This window comes from Cupressus sempervirens, chromosome 4, assembly GCF_028749045.1.
Source record: "Cupressus sempervirens isolate cs-2001-9-10 chromosome 4, ASM2874904v1, whole genome shotgun sequence".
Lineage (NCBI taxonomy): Eukaryota > Viridiplantae > Streptophyta > Pinopsida > Cupressales > Cupressaceae > Cupressus > Cupressus sempervirens.
In genome coordinates this window covers 498,324,509-498,343,341 of record NC_143121.1, presented here as the reverse complement: position 1 = coordinate 498,343,341, position 18,833 = coordinate 498,324,509, and the positions used below count along the sequence as shown (strand labels likewise).

The 18,833-nt window shown below is 35.3% G+C and overlaps 1 long non-coding RNA gene across 2 annotated transcripts in view; it reads right to left on the bottom strand.

The window, feature by feature from the left end:
* Window positions 1–226: 226 nt before the first annotated feature.
* LOC149562120 (uncharacterized) overlaps window positions 227–18,833 on the bottom strand; it is a 32,165-nt gene continuing 13,558 nt past the window's right edge. For both annotated transcript variants that reach the window (XR_016363480.1, XR_016363481.1), the window contains exon 5: window positions 227–695. This is a non-coding gene — a long non-coding RNA (uncharacterized LOC149562120). The remainder of the gene's footprint in view (window positions 696–18,833) is intronic.

Here is an 18,833-nt window from a genome sequence, read left to right as displayed (position 1 = left end):
ATGTTTTAGATTAAGACTTTATGACAACCCAATATGTCAGGTCAAACTCACATAAATACTAACCCAAGCCTTCCACGCAAATCAAGGAGGATGTTTAGGAAAAAATGCAGCCTAGAAAAAAAGCTTGAGGAATAGTACACCAAGTGGGATTGGGATATTAATATATGTATAAAGTTTTATAGGATAAAGTATATACAAGACCATTTATGAATTGAAGTTAAGTGGGTGGGGTCAAAAAGGGTGTTTAGGATATTTTTTCTATTAGATATAAGAGTTTCAAAATTGAAAAATCACCATAGTATCAACACGAGAAAACACAAGGAGGCCAAGCCTCACCCCAAAGAAAAAGTATCAGTTATACATACAAGCAAAAAAAGGAGAAAAAGCAAGACTATCTAGCTAAGAACATCATAGTGATTGTCAACCCAGGTAGTCTAGCCTAAGGGACATTCCATCCAAACTATACTTCTATGCCCTTCAATCTGCATCAACATAAATAACTCTTCTTTTTTGGCATTCCCTTTTTCTCTAATTTCTTTGTTCAACCTATTGTAGGCTTGCTCAAAAACATGCAAACCATCCAGAGTACTACACCACTGGTACCCATGCTTAAGCTCAAAGTAGTAAAGAGTAGCATGCCCATCATGAAGGAACCTCCTCATTTTGTCCCATTCAATCACCATAGTAGCTTGCACCTGCAAGAAGATTTTAAAGTATGTGAGTTTTTGAAAAAAATCAGTAAGATCCCTATGCTTACCTTGATACCATTCCTCATTCTTGCACTTCTAGATCTACCAGAGAATGTTAGACAACAATATATTCCAAAATAAATTGGTATCATTAGGAAGACCATTAATATGACCAGAGATAATATCAAAAATATTAACATTAATAAGATAAATAATGCCAAACAAGTTCCATATTTCTTTAGCAAAAGTACAATCAAGAAAGATATGTCTACCAGTTTCAGGAACTCTACACAAATTACAAATATCAGAATTAACAAAATCTCTCTTTATAGGTAACTTGTCCAACAAAACTAACCATTTGAAACATCTAATCTTGGGTTCCACTGGATTCTTCCACAAGATATCAAAATAAATTTTCAAAGCATTAGCATCATAAGAAGAGTACCAAATAACATTAATATGATCAATAATATCAGTATTACAATTAATGATTTTATAAATATTCTTAGCTTTAAGTAGAGTAGTAATGATACTACCAGGCCATTTACACTTCAGGTACCTGTGTGAATCAACATGACAGCCAATGGGAAGATCAACAACAGCTGGCACAATCATGTTATAAGTTCTTTTATGAGAATCTAGGATATCATATTTATCCTTAAGCACATCCCAAGGCATAATTTGATCATACTCAAAGAGATCCATAAATTGTTTAATACCTTTCTTAGCCCATTGTTTGGCAGAACACCCTTGGGTAAGGGCCAAAGGTTTACCATTTAGGTGGAGATTCCACCAAATGGATCTTTCACCATGGAGTTGAATATTGGAATGAAACTCCTTGTTAGTGATGAATTTCCTAACATGATCCCAGGCCTTCCAAATAGACCTAAAAACTGCAGAGCCTTGAACCATGACAATAAAATTACCAAGAATGAGGTCACAAAAGGGGAGGCTAGTCCATGACTTAGCTTTTCTAGGAACACCCCTCTCAATATTGGTCCTAACCAGCACTTTCCAAGGAGAATCACCCTCCATAGACTGAAAAATCTATTTGGTAGACAAGGCTTTACCCTGAGTTCTTAAATCCTTCAGCCCAAGTCCCCCAAGGGTCTTGTCAATGTGGCACCAAGCCCACTTAATAGAATGGATCTTTCTATTTCCTTTGCCATCAGACCAAAGGAATTGTCTGATGGACTTCTAAATTTCAACAATCTAATATTTATTAAAACACTAGACAGAAGAATAATATATGGTGTATGAAGATAGTATCATCTAGCACACTTGAATTTTTCCTACCAAAGATAATGCCCTCTTATGCCATTTGTTTATCTTTTTATCAATCTTCTCTTTCACCCAAGACCACATATCTTCGAGGTCAAGCTCCATCGAGAAAGGGATGCCAAGATATCTAGTGATCCTATTAGGACCACCCCATTGAAAATTGTATTGGAGAAACCAGTCCGGGGGCCGCTCATCCCAACCTAAACAAATTGATTTAGCTTGAGATATCTTAGCCCCAGAAATAGAACAAAAAAATTTGAGTTTATCTTGCATGTTCTTGAAATTATTTTCTGAAAGTTTAAAGAATAAAGCGGTATCATCTGCAAATTGACAATTGATGAGCTCTTCATTATTAGGCAGATAAATACTTCTAACCTCTAGAGATATGGAATTATCCTTGAGGAGATAATAAAGAGCTTCCAAAGCTATGACAAAGAGGGCAGGTGCCAGAGGGCACCCTTTCCTGATGGATCTCCCAAGAGAAAAAGGAGCTGAAAGAATACCATTGACCTCAACCTGAGCAAAAGCGTCATTAAGAAGCATAGCCAGAGTGTTACAAAAGAAAGGAGGAAAACCAAAAGCATCCAGCATCATAAGAATAAATCTCCATTCAATCCTGTCATAGGCCTTCTCAAAATCCAAAAGGAGCATGGCAAAGTTTTGATGAGAGCATCTAGACCAATCCATGGCTTCCCAGCTGGTTATGAGATTCTCAACAATATATTTACCCTTGATGAAACCAGTTATGGTAGAATCAACAAATTTAGGAAGAATATTAACCAGCCTAAGAGCCATAATTTTTGCCAAAATCTTGTAGGAAACATTAAGAAGGGTAATAGGCCACCAATTATTAATAAAGGTTTTATCACCTTCTTTTGAGAGAATTTTAATAATCCCTCTATTAATATCCTGACCCAGGGTACCTTTATTCAAGGCTTCAGAATAAAGATCAAAGAGATCCTTACATGTCCATCTAATGTTGGACTTATAGAATTCAACTAGGAGACCATCAAGGCCCGGGGCTCTATCATTATTAAGAGCCTTAATAGCTCCTTCAATCTCCTCAATAGAAATATTTTTAGCAAGAACAAAAATATCATCACGGTCAAGCTTTTTAGGAATAAGATTCTTACAATTAACACTAATCGACTCAACCTTAGGGGAGTCTTCTAAAGCAAAAAGAGTCTCATAATAATTAGCAAAAGCCTGAATGAAAGTCTCAAGGTTAGAAATGTCCTAGTTATCAATCGAAATTCTATCAACTGACTCTTTAATACATTTATGCTTAAGAAGGTTGAAAAAGAATTTCAATCCTCTATCCCCAAATTGGAGCCAATGGGATCTAGACCTAATCTTGGCTCCCCGAATTCTAACTTGTTGATGCTTCCTAAGAGCATCTTTGGTAGCCATAAGCCTGGAAAGAAGATCCAGATTGGAAGAGTCATTTTGAATGTTCTCCTCAGCAACTTGTAGATCAGAAGATAATTGTTTCTCAACAAACCTATAGTCCTTAGCTTTTTTCTGCCCAATGGTCTACAAAAAGATCCTCTAGGAGGAGAGGTTAGTATTCCATCTATCAATATGGGATAGGTGCTAAAGATTAATTTTATTTAATCCTCTAATAATCTGCACAGCAACAAGGACATCCTCATCCATGAGGAGGCTGGTATTAAGAATGAATTTGATGTTTTTAGGCTTTTGCTGAATGGGACTACTGTTGAAATTGACCTTAGTCAAAATAAGATGATGATTAGATAACATAGTAGCAATGACTTGCACAATATTGCCGACACTGTTAGGAGAAAAAGAAAAAGAAAACTTATTGGCATAAAAACAGTCAAGCCTGGAGTAAATCCTAGCATTGCCTTGCTAAATGTTGCACCAGGTGTGCCACAATCTAGGATTAGCATCCTTGTTCCTAGCAATAGGATCAAAAAGATATTTAGAACATAAAAATTTATTCCAAAAGGATTTTTCATTATCCTTCTAATGAAAGGGAATACCCCCCAACTTATCCTCATGGGACTCAATCATGTTGAAGTCACTATTGAACAACCAAGGCACATCTGGAAGGTCGAAAAGACACTTCCAAAGCTCAATTCTTTCCTTAGGGTTATTTGAGGCATAAATAGCACAAACTCTGAAAGTTTTATCATCATGTTGCAAAGTGACCCACACTGCTCTTTGATAGGGGGAACAACCATTATTAGTAATGTAATTATCCCATTTGTTATTAATAAGAAGGAAAATTCCTCCTCTACCTCTCTCATGGTTGGTGCAAAATTTAATAGCATCTTTCTAGATAAAATTAAGATTGGAATCCAAAGTGAATCCCACAGCCTTAACTTCTTGCATCATGAAAAAATCTATAGAATGCAAAGAATTAAACAATCGCCTGATAACAAATTTTCTATCAGGAGACTCTAAACCCCTAACATTCCATGATAGACAATTCATTGAGACGCAATGTTAAGGCTGGAGCCTGTATTATACTCATGTTTAGTTAAGGCTAAGAATTTGTTTGAGGTTTTACCTGGTTTAGACACTGGTGGTTTGTTTTTAGAACTAGGTGGTCTACCTCTTCTTCTTGTAGCAGAAGAGTCGATATTTAAATCATCTTCAGCATCCAAAAAAGAGCCCACATTCATGGAAGGATCAATTTGGGAGCATGTGGGAACAGGGTTGGCCAGGATGATCTCAAAATCAAACTCCTCACCAATCTCTTGAAAAACTTTCAGGGGGAGTTTTCAACCTGAATCTTTAGCACGAGGCTCACTCTTAACATCTCCTTCCTGGGTTATGCTATGCATAATGGTCGAAGCAGTACCAGAGACCAATTTAATTTGATTATTACTAATATTAGGCATAGAGCTATTGTTACCTTTCTTCCTCTCTTTTTTGTGGGGAACCATAGTAAAACCATCATCATTATTAAGATCTATAGCTAAATCGAGATTAGGGAATGACTGAAAACCTTCCTTAGTAGGAGACTACACAATGATAGCAGAGAGGGGGTTTGACAATGTAAGATTTGAATCATTAGGGTTTTTGGTTGGATGAGACAGGGATGAAGAAGAAAGAGGGGTAGAAAGGCCACTAACATCTTTTTGAAATTGATTACTAGTAATAGGGGGATTAACCGCATCTTTCTGCAATTGATTACTAGTAGCAGGGGGATTAACCGCATCCTTAGAAGAGTTATGTGAGGGATTAGGTTTTTTCCTAATGATAGGACAATCCTTGCAAATATGCCCTTCCTTTCAGTAGAGAAAGCATGCATTTAAGCCCCCCAAGATCTCAATAGGACAACAATAAACTTCGTTGAGGATGTTAATTAAAATATCATCGGGAATGTCCTTACCTGGCAACAAGGATACAAGAATTATGGCGTCCATATGTGGGACGAGCCTCACAGTTTCATTCATACGGATGATTTTACCAATAGGTTCAAGCAAATGTGGCAAGAAACGCCATAGAAATGGAGGGATGTTTTTAACCAAAACCCACCTAGACGCCAAAAGAGCGAGAACCTCCTCATGGCTAGCCTCAGGCAACCATGCAATAGCCCTAAAGGATGTCGACCCAACATTCCAATATTATTTATTAAGCACCTCCTTTTGGGCATCATGATTCACAAAAAAGATAACATATAAACCCTTTTGTAATTGCCTATAGAAAGAAATATGTAGCCCTAATTTATTATTCTAATACTTAATCTATCTTTCTCTTTCACAATTTCCTCTAACATTTCAGGATTAGGAACTACTACAAAAGGAGGCAAGGAAGTAAAGGGATTCTTACCTGTTTCAGAAGCCTCATCGTTAATAACACTTGCACATTCAAACCTAGCCCTCACGTTGATGCTCGGATATCGAGCCACGACCTCAGAGAAAGACCTAGGTTGATCACTGCTATGGCCATTTGAAGTGGAAATGCCATTAACCGGAGTAGTTTTATTAGCCGTCAGAGACAACATACTTGGTACGAGCTTGACAGTCTTGCCATTAAAACCAACCTCAGTCATGTTGCAGTCTTTAATGCTGGATGCGGGAGGAGGATCACCTAGATCAAGGGGATGCACGAAGGAAGCTAGCTATCCACCATTTGGACAAGCGTTGCTAGAGGTCGCTACCTTGGCAAAACCAAGGTCACCGGGAAACTGTCGAAAAAAAAATCTGCAAAAACCACAGACAAACTAGCTGAAAAAATGCAGAGCTTTTTTCCCCAAAAAATTAATCTTCATTTAGGATTTTTTTTACATGTATTAATATTATATATTTTTTTGTTTCTTTTTTTTTATTTTAAAAAAATTAGATATTTAATATTAATTATGTTCAAAGGAATATTAATAGAATCTTTAGATGCTCTGTTGTAAGGCAAGAATTAATTCTTTCTCCCCATACAAAATGCACAGAGCATTTTGGCTCTTGGGGATAAATATTTTTTTTGAAGTCCAAAATTTTCTAAGTGTTAATTTTTCAATGCAAATTATTTATTTATTATTATTCAAGGGGGATTTATATTTTATTTTCCTAACTAGTTTAATTTACCAAAGGGAGATAAAAAAAATTGCGTCCTATAATTGTTCTAAGTTCATTCTAGGACTAAATGTAGAATATATTTATTTGAGATGAGCACTTTAACTCCCTACTACTCACGAAAAATAACTAAATAAGATCCTAATTAACTAGTGAATATTCTTTGTCATATTTGATTTTAAAATGCAAACTATATATCATCATTTTTACCTAATACACCTTAATCCAATAAGTAAAATTTTCAAAAACATAAGATTACCATAAGAAGAGTAAACATTATTTTATCTCATTTTGATACATGCATACATATAACTGAAATATATGAAAATCTCATAAACAAGGATATTACTCAATCTTTTTTTTTTAAATATTAAACTGCCTAATTCAAGGCTGCATCGGGAAAGAACCAATAAGAAAACCTGACATCCTTGCCACTTCAACAATAAGTTCAAATACATTTTTTGTTTTACATAGGATTTCAATCCTGAACATAACTGAATTTCAGCAATCAATTTAAATTTTTGTCATGGCCCTTAACAAGGGATCCATTTCATTTTTTGCAATACATCGCTGAGATCGTGGAGAGAACAAAAACCGACCAAGTGACAAACAAACATAATAAGGAGACAAAATCAGACATTCAATCCCATACTTGGTTTTCACAATAGGTTTGACATTGAACCAAAACTAGGGAGAATGTGGATTTTTCTAGTAGGAGATGTCAGACACAACACCAAAATAGGTGCCTTATTGGGGCTATAACTCAAGAACTTCTATTCTTCCATTCCTACATGCCAAAACTCATACATGGTTTGTGCTAACAGGTAGGGGCCCATAACACCCCACCCTCTCTGTTGGAAATATTCAAGATATAATAGGTTACTGAGAGGGGAGGGGTGAATCAGTAACAATAAAACTTTTTAAGTCAATTCAGAATAATCATATACAACATTTACTCATCTAGCCTGCTGCATAAAATAACTATTAAACATTTAAACCATATATGCATAGAGATTTGGTGACCCAAAAACCTTCCAAAATAGAAAGTAAAACTGGGGTGGGGATGATGCCCACAAAGCTTCGTTATTGCAGTATGAAGTTGGTTGGTTAAGGCTTACAATGATCACTTCTGGTGATCTGCCTTGTTAGGAGCACAGAGGATTGCTAGATCCACCTTGTTAGAGGATTTACAAACATACTTTACAAGTATGCACTCTGTTAGGAGATTTGAATAAAGACGGTTAAGTCTACCTTGTTAAAGGATTTACAAGAATGATTCACCTGTTAGGATGAACCAACAGATCAACTTACAACTTGACTAGATTCTTTATTGTAGATCACCTTCTGTGATTGATGAAATCATTTCTACTCCTTGTAGACCTTGCTGAGTATTCTTTACTACTGATGAATTCGCATATCATATCTTATGTCCTTTTTTTTTTGTGCAATATTCTATATCTTGTATATCTTCCTTGTATCTATATATTGAATGATATAATACATTATATATATATACCATTCCAATAATTATTCATGCAAGGTTGGCCAAACACAAGTAAACAAAATATAACTGAGTCAGCCAAATAGTAAAATAAACTCGGGTTCTTCAGACAGACTTGATGACCTTCTGATACGCGACATCCACTATGTTACTCGGCATCATCATGCACTTGGTAGAGGTAGGGGCTCGGTTCATACTAGTCATACAACGTTGCCTAGAACTCGGTAACCATTGGTGACTCGGTAGATATAGTGTCACTCGGTAGAAACTAACTTCCTCATTAGCCTCCTGAGCTCGGTTATCACTGAGTCCTTCTTCACTCGGTCATCACTGAGTACTTCCTCACTCGGTTAATATTGAGTGCATCTTTACTCGGTTAACACTAAGTGCAACTTCACACGGTTATCACTAAGTGCTTCTTCACTCAGTTAGAACTGCGTCTTCGATGCTCAGTTTGAACTGTGTCTTCAGTGCTTGGGTTGAACTGTGTCTTCAGTGCTCGGTTTGAACTGTGAGATGAGTGTTGTCACTAATGGCAAATAACTTTATGCCAACAATCTCCCCCTTTGGCATTAGTGATAGAAACAATTATGATTCAAAGTTTATGTGCAAAAATTGACATACAGTTTTGAATTTTCAAAATTGATCTTTGCAAGTCTTATTACACATATCTTTCTTACATGTATCTCCCCCATACAATATGCACAGTATTTACAAGTCATTACACATATTTCTTGCACAATTATCTCTTGGAGTGTGCTATCTCCCCCTTTTTGACAATAATGCCAAATTAAACAATATATATTTACACAGAGATTCCAAAATGAGAGATAAACTCATAATGTACCTTGAGAATAAGAGCCAATGTCTTATCCCAATTTTCTTACAAAAGTTTGCTGGTGGAGATTGCTATTTGAACTTCTGCAGAGAGTTCAATCATATGATCTACAATTGAGAAGTTTTTGTCATGAATCAATGTTTTGGAATGGGCAATATGCTTCTATATTGTGTCCATGACAGGATCATATTTTGGATGTCAATCAGAGTACACCTGATCCTTGCTTCCTCTCTCAATAATTCTGCCTGTTTCTCTAACAAAAATCTTATTCTGAGATGATGGGATGAACTTGAACTGTGGTCAAGCTGCAACATTTGGGCACTGACCTTCATATCCTCATCAATTTTATTCAACTTTTCTTTGATTTCCTTAGTATACTCAGTAACATCACAAAGTTTGCCAAAAAGTGAAGTTACATTATTAAAAGAATGTTCAAAATTACTCAAAATTGTAGACAATTCTACATGTTTTAATGCAATATGCTGAGCAATGTGCTCAAGCACCTTATTGTCAAATTTCTTCTCTGCCTTTTCAATCATTTTTTCTTGGCCGAAGGTATCCTCATTGAATTTATATACAGCCTCTTCTAACTGAACCAAAATGTGTTGAGTAGAATCTACTTCAACACCTATAGCCTCTGTTAGAATATTCTTAGCACTTTCAATAATACTATATTCTTGGTCTCTCTCATGCCTCAATTGTTTTTGCCTTGCCTTCTGATCTAATAGCTGACTGATCATTCTCATTTCATCGGCTGATGCATTATCTAGATCTATCTTAAGAATGGCAATGTCCTTGTCCAAGTCTATTTCCTCATCCATTGCCTTGTTGAAAAACATGTACCTCTTTCATTTTCCTGCAGTGACTTCACCTTTTCCCTTTGAAACTGAAACAATAGTTGATGAGGTTGGACTGGCTGACAAAACTAGAATAGGACTAACTAGAGGAAGACTGAGAGAAGTGCTAACAGTATGAAAAATTGATGTTCCTCCTAAGATTGATGTACAGGTTGGAATGGGAGAACTAACAGATGCAAAAATTGGAGCAGATGAAATTGTCAAAATTGAAGTACCAGTGAGTAAATTTATTGTGCACTCTGTAGTAGAAGTTGATATGCTTGATGAACTTACTGCTGAAGCTGATGATGACTAGGTCAATGAAGATGGCTGCAACTCGGTTAATGCAGTGGTAGACACTTTCATAGATGGTACCCGGAGCTAAGAGGAGACAGGTGAAGATTGAGCAATTGATGAAGCTGTTGTGCACACAATCTCACCAGTAGAAGCTATCTCCATAGTTGATGTAGTTGCTTTAGGTGGAGAGTGAGAAAGAGATGCAATGACTTTGGTTGCAATTTTTACAGGATCATCTTCCTCCTTAGCTTGTTTAGCTTCTTCTTCCTCCATTTCATCTTCCTTGTCTTCTTCCTCCATTTCATCTTCCTTGTCTTCTTCCTCAACATTTATCATCATTGAATGCAGATCCCCTAGAATATCTTCAATATCATCATCATCACTGCTATCATTGTCCTTGATTTCAACAATATCCTCACTGGATTTATGTAGATGATAGATATGTTTCCACATGTTTGTTGCATCATTTACAACATGCTCAATGTCTTTGATTAGTATCAAACAAGTGTGGAATCTAATCATCATATTACCTTCATGATCTTTCAGTGATTTCTTCACTTCTGTATCAGTAAGACTCGACAGGAGATTTTTCAGGGTTTGCTCAAAGATATCCTTGACAGTCTTGATTGCAATTTCCCATCTTGGTTGCAACCTCTCCAATAGCTCTTTAGGGATCTAAGAGGCAATCTCATCCAAAGAGTATTTCCATCTTCCCATTTTACTCAATACCAGTTCCTCAATCTACATTTTCTCCTGTTCTGTTCTTGTTTCAAACTTCAATGCTTTGAAGTTTGTGAAGCTAGTACCTTCTTCTAATTGCTTCAACCTTGCCTCAAATGTGAGTGGAGGCTTGACAAGTACACGTTCCTTCTTCCCCTGTCTTGTTCTCTTGGAGAAGACTGCAGTAGCTTGCTTTTTAGGTTTGGTGATAATCACATTACCTTTCTTCCGTTGAGGCTCCTCTGCTTTTTTTGACTCAGTTTCCTCTTCTTCTTCATCATCTTCTCCTTTCCCTTCAGTAATCATCAGAGGACCAAGTTCTATTTTTAGCTTTGCAATCTTCCTCTTTCCTTTGCTAATGACCTGAGGGATTTTGATTTGAAGCTCAATTCTGGCCTTAGCTTCATCATAAGTTTCGAAGACTGGTTGCTTTGGGTCTACTAGTTCATTCACCAGTGCTTCTATGATATCTCTGGTTTCATCAATATTGACCTCATAAGGAAGAGGTTTCACCCATGCAACTCGGGGCCTGACTGCCTGTATGTATACTTTGTCACAATCCACCATAAAGCATACATCTTCTTTGTATTCCTCAACTAGTTTAGGTGGAATCCGGAACCTATTGTTCATTCTTTCCTTAAAATCTTCAAAGTAATTATCCAAAACACTATCAAAATTTTCACCTAACTCTGCGATGAACTCATTTATTTGATAAAGAACGGGAATATATTTTCTCCATACTACTGATCCTTTTGATGGAAAAGACTTTTGAACATAGAAAAATAAACAAATCAAAAGTGAACCAAATTTGCAGGAGTTGTTCTTTGAAGTTCTTATGCTTTCCATATTTTTATTAAATTGAGACAAAAGCAATTCAGATAGATCAAACTCAACATTCTTCTTTACTACCTTATATGCTAAATCTACTACTTCACAAGGTACACTGTTTGGACGACTCAAACTGTAAATTTTATGAGCAATGACGTGAATACCAAATCTTAATTCAGCGTCAGCTACTGTACTGATCTTAAGTCCTCTACCATCCCATTCTGCTCGGATTAGCCTTTGCAATTCTTCCCGACCTAGGGTTTTGGTAGACTTAGCTTTGCTCAACATGGGAAGGCCAGTAATCTTGTTAATCATTTTCTTTGTGATAAGCACTGGTTGCTCTAACCACAATTGCCCATTGTGAACCCAACTGAGTACATACCTAACCCATTTAACTTGAAAATTCCTTGGCAAAGGTGAAATGTGGGTTAACCCTTTTGTTTCAAGATGCTTATGCTCAGGTTTCAAATTTCCATCTACGCTCATTTCTCCTAGGGCATTATCAATTTCTAGGTTTCCAAGTTCTTGAATGGAACATTTGAAATGAGAGCGAATGTCATTTATAAGGAGTACCTTTGGAGGAATTTGAGACTGAGCACCATTAGGATCAAGTGATTCTGCAATTGTTGGTGCCAATTTGAAGTTCAACGCCTTCCATTCCACACCTTTAACCAGCATTTCTAAGCCTCTCTTTGCCTTGGAGCTACTACTTCCGGATGCCATTGCTGCTTAGTAAGTGAAGAGAAATTCTAAACAGATTCTTTGCCCTTTAAAATTTGCTCAAAATTGCTTTAAGCTTGCTCTGGAATCACAGAAGATAACTTAGCTCAAAGTTCGTAGTGAAGAATGAGATCAAATTTTGCCCTTTTTGACAAAAAATTCGTCATAAATGGTTGGTACGACGGTAGATGAAATGACAGGTTTTCATCCACTTGCTTGGTAGATACTATCAACTCGGTGATCAAAAGAAAACATTGATGTACCGACCTAACTCGGTAAGCTCACGAACCGACCTTGTTCGGTTGATATAACTCGGTAAATGAAACTTTATTGCACCCGACCGAACTCGGTTAAGTCTAGGATCAAAGTGTATCTGAATATTGTTCTGATCATCTTTCTTCTTGTGGAACTGTTTAGGATAATTCTTGGAGGATGCAGTTCCATACTTTCTTTTATGAATATTAATTGGAGATGGTGGAGTCACTCATTTCTTGAGTGATATTGCCATTGCTTGACTTATCTTGTTCGGTAGATTTTGGAATCCCCTGTTGCTTCATTTGCTTCCGAATGTTGTCTGCTTTGATTTTCTTCTCATCTTCAATTCTTTCTATATTCATGTAATTTCTAGCTATATGACCAAGTTCTGTACATGTATAGAACCTTACAGTAGTGTCCTTCTTCCTTAGGTGATGTCTTGCACAATTTATGCCAGTATGTCCATATTCTCCACAATAGTGACATCTGCACCAGGTGTTGTAGTCCCATCCAAATATGGCTTTGACAAGTTGTTCAGCTAGATTGAATGATTTGGATCTGCATTGGAATGCCTTGTGACCATGTTTTTTGCATTTGTGACAGTTGCCTTCAAATTTTGGTTTTTCTTTGCATTCATTTGCTTTGTGGCCATGCTGATTGCAATTGAAGCATTTACCATTGAATTTTTCTTTTCCATTGCTCCAGCATTTGTTTGATGTATGACCTAACTTGCCACAGTGATTACAAGTGGGTTTTTGATTCCTTTGTTCACCTTGTTTGGAGGATTCACCTTCTTCCTTGTATCCAAGACCAGCTTTACCTTTATGTCTATAAAGATTTTCCTCATTTTGTTGATTTAATTGATTCATAGTTGCTTGGGATTTCATCATTCTTTCATTGACTTGCCTTTCAGAGATTAGATCATTTTCCAAGCTTTCATTGATTTGCCTCTCAATTCTTAAATCATTCTGTAGACTTTCATTTTGTACTCTGAGAATCCTGATTTCTTCATTTGCATTAGAGAGTTGGTCTATAAGGTCTTCATGCTGATGGGATTGATTATGCATTTTATGGCTTTTATCTTCCAATTCTTCTTGTGCTTTGTTTCTTTGTTCCAAAACTTCACATAGCCTGATTGACTGTATTTCTTGCTCTCTTTTAAGCTTTCTTACCTCTTCTTGCAGAGATCCATTCTTTTCTAGAAGTTCTTTGATTGCCTTGCTAGCTTCTTCTGAACTACTTGATGGTAACAAATCTTCAATCTTTTCTTCAACATAGTGATGGTCATTCATTTGTCTTGCAAGTTCCTTTCTTCTTTTTAGGGATTGAGAAAGATGCTCCTTTGCTTCTTTGAGTTGAACCATGGCCATTTCTAGATCTAACTTTTCATTCTCAATAACTTTCTCCAGTCTGAATATCTCCATAACTTAGATCTTTGCTCAAGCTGTCAAACTTTGTCCTGAGAACCAAAAAGCTCTAATACCAATTGTTGGAAATATTCAAGATATAATAGGTTACTGAGAGGGTAGGGGTGAATCAGTAACAATAAAACTTTTAAGTCAATTCAGAATAACCATATACAACATTTACTCATCTAGCCTGCTACATAAAATAACTATTAAACATTTAAACCATATATGCACAGAGATTTGGTGACCTAGAAACCTTCCAAAATAGAAAGTAAAACTGGGGTGGGGATGATGCCCACAAAGCTTCATTACTGCAGTATGAAGTTGGCCAGTTAAGGCTTACAATGATCACTTCTGGTGATCTGCCCTGTTAGGAGCATAGAGGATTGCTAGATCCACCTTGTTAGAGGATTTACAAACATACTTTACAAGTATGCACTCTATTAGGAGATTTGAATAAAGATGGTTAAGTCTACCTTGTTAAAGGATTTACAAGAATGATTCACCTGTTAGGATGAACCAATAGATCAACTTACAACTTGACTGGATTCTTTATTGTAGATCACCTTCTGTGATTGATGAAATCATTTCTGCTCCTTGTAGACCTTGCTGAGTATTCTTTATTGCTGATGAATTCGCATATCATACCTTATGTCCTTTTTTTTTTGTGCAATATTCTATATCTTGTATATCTTCCGTGTATCTATATATTGAATGATATAATACACTACATATATATACCATTCCAATAATTATTCATGCAAGGTCGGCCAAACACAAGTAAACAAAATATAACTGAGTCGGCTAAATAGTAAAATAAACTTGGGTTCTTCAGACAGACTTGATGACCTTCTGATACGTGACATCCACTACGTTACTCGGCATCATCATGCACTCGGTAGAGGTAGGGGCTCAGTTCATACTAGTCATACAACATTGCCTGGAACTCGGTAACCATTGGTGACTCGGTAGATATAGTGTCACTCGGTAGAAACTAACTTCTTCGTTAACCTCCTGAGCTCAGTTATCACTGAGTCCTTCTTCACTCAGTCATCACTGAGTGCTTCCTCACTCGGTTAATATTGAGTGCATCTTTACTCGGTTAACACTAAGTGCAACTTCACTCGGTTATCACTAAGTGCTTCTTCACTCGGTTAGAACTGTGTCTTCGATGCTTGGTTTGAACTATGTCTTCAGTGCTCGGTTTGAACTGTGTCTTCAGTGCTCGGTTTGAACTGTGAGATGAGTGTTGTCACTAATGGAAAATAACTTTATGCCAACACTCTCTCCCTCTTCTCATCTTGAGAAGAGACTCTACACTGTTGGAGTCCAACTGAAGACCTTCCCCCATACATGGCCACTTCTGACCTATCCGAGGGTGAGTAATGCCAATACACCCATACAATCCCTTCAAAAGTTCAAAACACAACACAAAGGAAAGACATTTAAGAAAACCTGTTTCCAATCCCTCCCAACATACTCAACACACATAGAAGCATACATAAGCAATAAAATTGAAACATGAAGCACAACATGAAACCAAAAAGAGTTGAAGTATTCCTACCTTCAAAAATCAAGTTATGGAAAATGAACAAGTTTGAGATGAGCTTGCTTTCCTCTCCTTCTCCTTCAATTCTAAAAATCCCTCTAAAACTAGAGGTTGGGTGAACACCCCAAACCTCCTCAAAATTGCCTTTAAATAAGATCTTAAACTCAACCACCTCTAAAAAGTAATAACTCCCCCCACTTGCCCAAAATTTCTAGAGGCTTCTAACACAACTAGACCTAAGGCTAACCTCAAGGTAGAGTTAAAGTCATTCAACTCATAATGAATCTTATCAATTTTCACGATAAAGCAAAAATTGGGGTTTTGAGTGACCATAAAATTCAACAAAAGGGGTTGGGGGGGTGGAAAATGCCCCCAACCCATACCCATACCCCTTGGGTACTTAGATTTCATGTTTTTAGGTCTATAGGATAAATTAGGGACCTAAGAAATATTAAAAAAAATTAGGACTATCTAACAACCTTCAAGAAGTAGATTAAACACTAATCTAGATTAGGGGTAATTAATCTCAGTTATAAACTGATTAGCAATAGGGTCACTAACCTAGTCTAACTTAGATCTTTGGGTTACTCGATTAACCCTAATTATCATACTGGAATGCATATACAATTCACGAGTGTCAAGTGACACCAAAAAAAAATTGTTACGAAACATTAACACTTACTAATTATAGAATGATGCATTCATTCAATTCATGGCACAAATAAAATATGAACAATGGGTTTTTCACAATGGTACATAGGGTTGAGTTTTTGTTTCTCCGTTAGATTGCTCGGCTAAAACATCCTGCACAATGAGCACATGTCAATAGCTCAAGAAAATCACATGCATATATGTATATAACATATTAGAGAAATCATAAATTAAAACATTCATTTTCAAATAATCAATTGTTAATCTCGTTCTACTCATATACTTAATCATAAAAATTGCATACTCAAAGTGCTAATTCTGCATTCACTTACTTCATCAGTATACATGTTCATAAATCATTAAATGACGAAATCAAATATCTGAAAGTAAATAATCACACAACATGAAATAATAAAATATGTTTAATGTATTCGATAGTGTCTCAACTTATCGAGTCATGAGTATCAAAATAATAAAGTATCACTATGCTACGATGGGTTGGGCAAGGCCTCACAGGGGAGCACATAGATATTTCACGTTTTTGGAATATGTCTAGTTAAAAAAATCATTAAAAAAAAAATACACATTATAAAATTACTCTAAAAATCTAGTATAAACTACATAGTGTTAAGTAACTTTTGACTAGAGTGATTAAAGAATTTTTAAAAAAAAGTTAAAATTTTAGGGGGGCCACACTTTGTATTGTGTTATGTTTTTTTGGAATAAAAAGTACCACTTTCTATGGCCACCTTTTTTGAGGACTTAAAACTAAATCATTTTGGAAAAAAATTAGTAGTTTAGAAACTAGATTCAAAGGGCTACTACTTTTGTTTTTGTCATATCTTAAAATTTTGAGCGTAACTATCTTCAAATTCTTGTTGAAGTTTAGAAATTGTTGATTTCAGAAAAAAGGTGTCCACTTATACCCCCCTTTTGGCAACACAACTTGGTGCACTTACCCTCTCATCATCTCTATCGCTTCCACTCCACATTCCTCCATATTTGTACATCTATTTGTTCCTTCTTCTCCATATCTCCCTCTAGATATTGATATATTTTTATCCTTTCCTCTCCATATCTCCCTTTGTTTCTCCATATCTATTTATCTTTACCTCTCCTCCTACAATCTTAAAGCATCCTTGAAAACAATCTTGACATGTGAAAATAGAACAAGTGAACAAATTTGTCATTTTATTTTGTTTGGCTTACAAAAATTAATATATGATTTAAATTAAATTAATATGCATTATTATTAAAACCTATTCGATAGTAATCTATATTTGATCTATAGTTATGAAGGGAGAGACAAAGAGGAGGGGAGAGAGAGGGAGAAAGATAGGAAGAGGAGACGACGAAGATGAAGAGAGTGAATGTGAAAGATATATGAGCTGATAGATTGTGGATCAATAGATATATAGGTAGATAAAGTAGATCAAAGAGAAATAGAGAAATTGGGATATAGATATAGAGTTGAAAAATGCAAAGAGGGGAAAGGAAGTAAACATGAGAGTTTATGAATAACTATTCAAAAACATATCAAAAGTATACATAGGAGACTGGTGTTGGGGAAAATAATTAAAAATTATTTTAATCTCTAGATTGAGCACTTTTCTATTGATTGTCTCTCTTTGTTACTAGGAAAATCTTTTTTTTAAGAGATAAATATTTGGTTTCATCTCTTTGGCGAGAACTTAAAAGACTTAAAATACTAAAAAATAATAAAATCAATCTAATTTTTAATATAAAATCAATTTAATATGTCACTCTTCATTTATTTAATTATAATATATTACATGCACATTCTCAATATTACACCCACACCTAATTATTAATTACAAATGAATATAAGTCATATTGTACTATTACATCTACATCACATCAATAAAATGTACCATACCTTAACTTAGATATAAATACTTATAGTTTCATTTTAAAACTTTGTATGTAATCAGGTTCATCCTTAAACATCATACATTAAGGAAAAAAATCAACTTAAAAAAGGCAAGTCAACTTCGACTACTTAACACTTTTAGCCACAAATCAAGCCTTAGTGTGTGATGTTGAAGCTGCCAACAAAATTAGGATATGCAATTGATAATTTCTCCCCCTTACACTTGAAATTTGATTCATAAATTATATTTTTTGAACTCAACATTGTGTCTAAATTAGAGTAATGGAGGTGTTGGTCAAGGAAAAATGGTTAAGAACATATACTATAGTGCATAAAGATGATGGGTTGAAGTTGGGATAGTGGATGTCTCTCAACCAAAATGGGTATCAATAGATTGGTAGGAGCGATGTCTGGTAAGAAAAATAGTTGAGGACATATATTATAGTAGTTAAGATGATGTATATAAATAGGAATTGTAGATGTCAATCTTAAGCAAAATGGTTGAAAACATATATCATTATACTTTAAATGATTATAGAATTATATTGAAATAGTGGATGCCTCTCAAATAAAGTAATTAAGAACATATATTATTGTAATCAATAGACTTAGTTAAAACATATATTTAAAAATGTATTACAAAAGAAAAAGATGAAAATTTTTAAGTTTAAAAATCATTAAAATTATTATATTTTGAATTTTGTAGGAACAAATTTGTAAGAATAAGATGCACATATATATAAAATATGATATCTTTTAAACATATTAAATGATTTTTAATAATTAATACCATTAAAATTATCATATTTTGAATTTTGTATGAACAAATT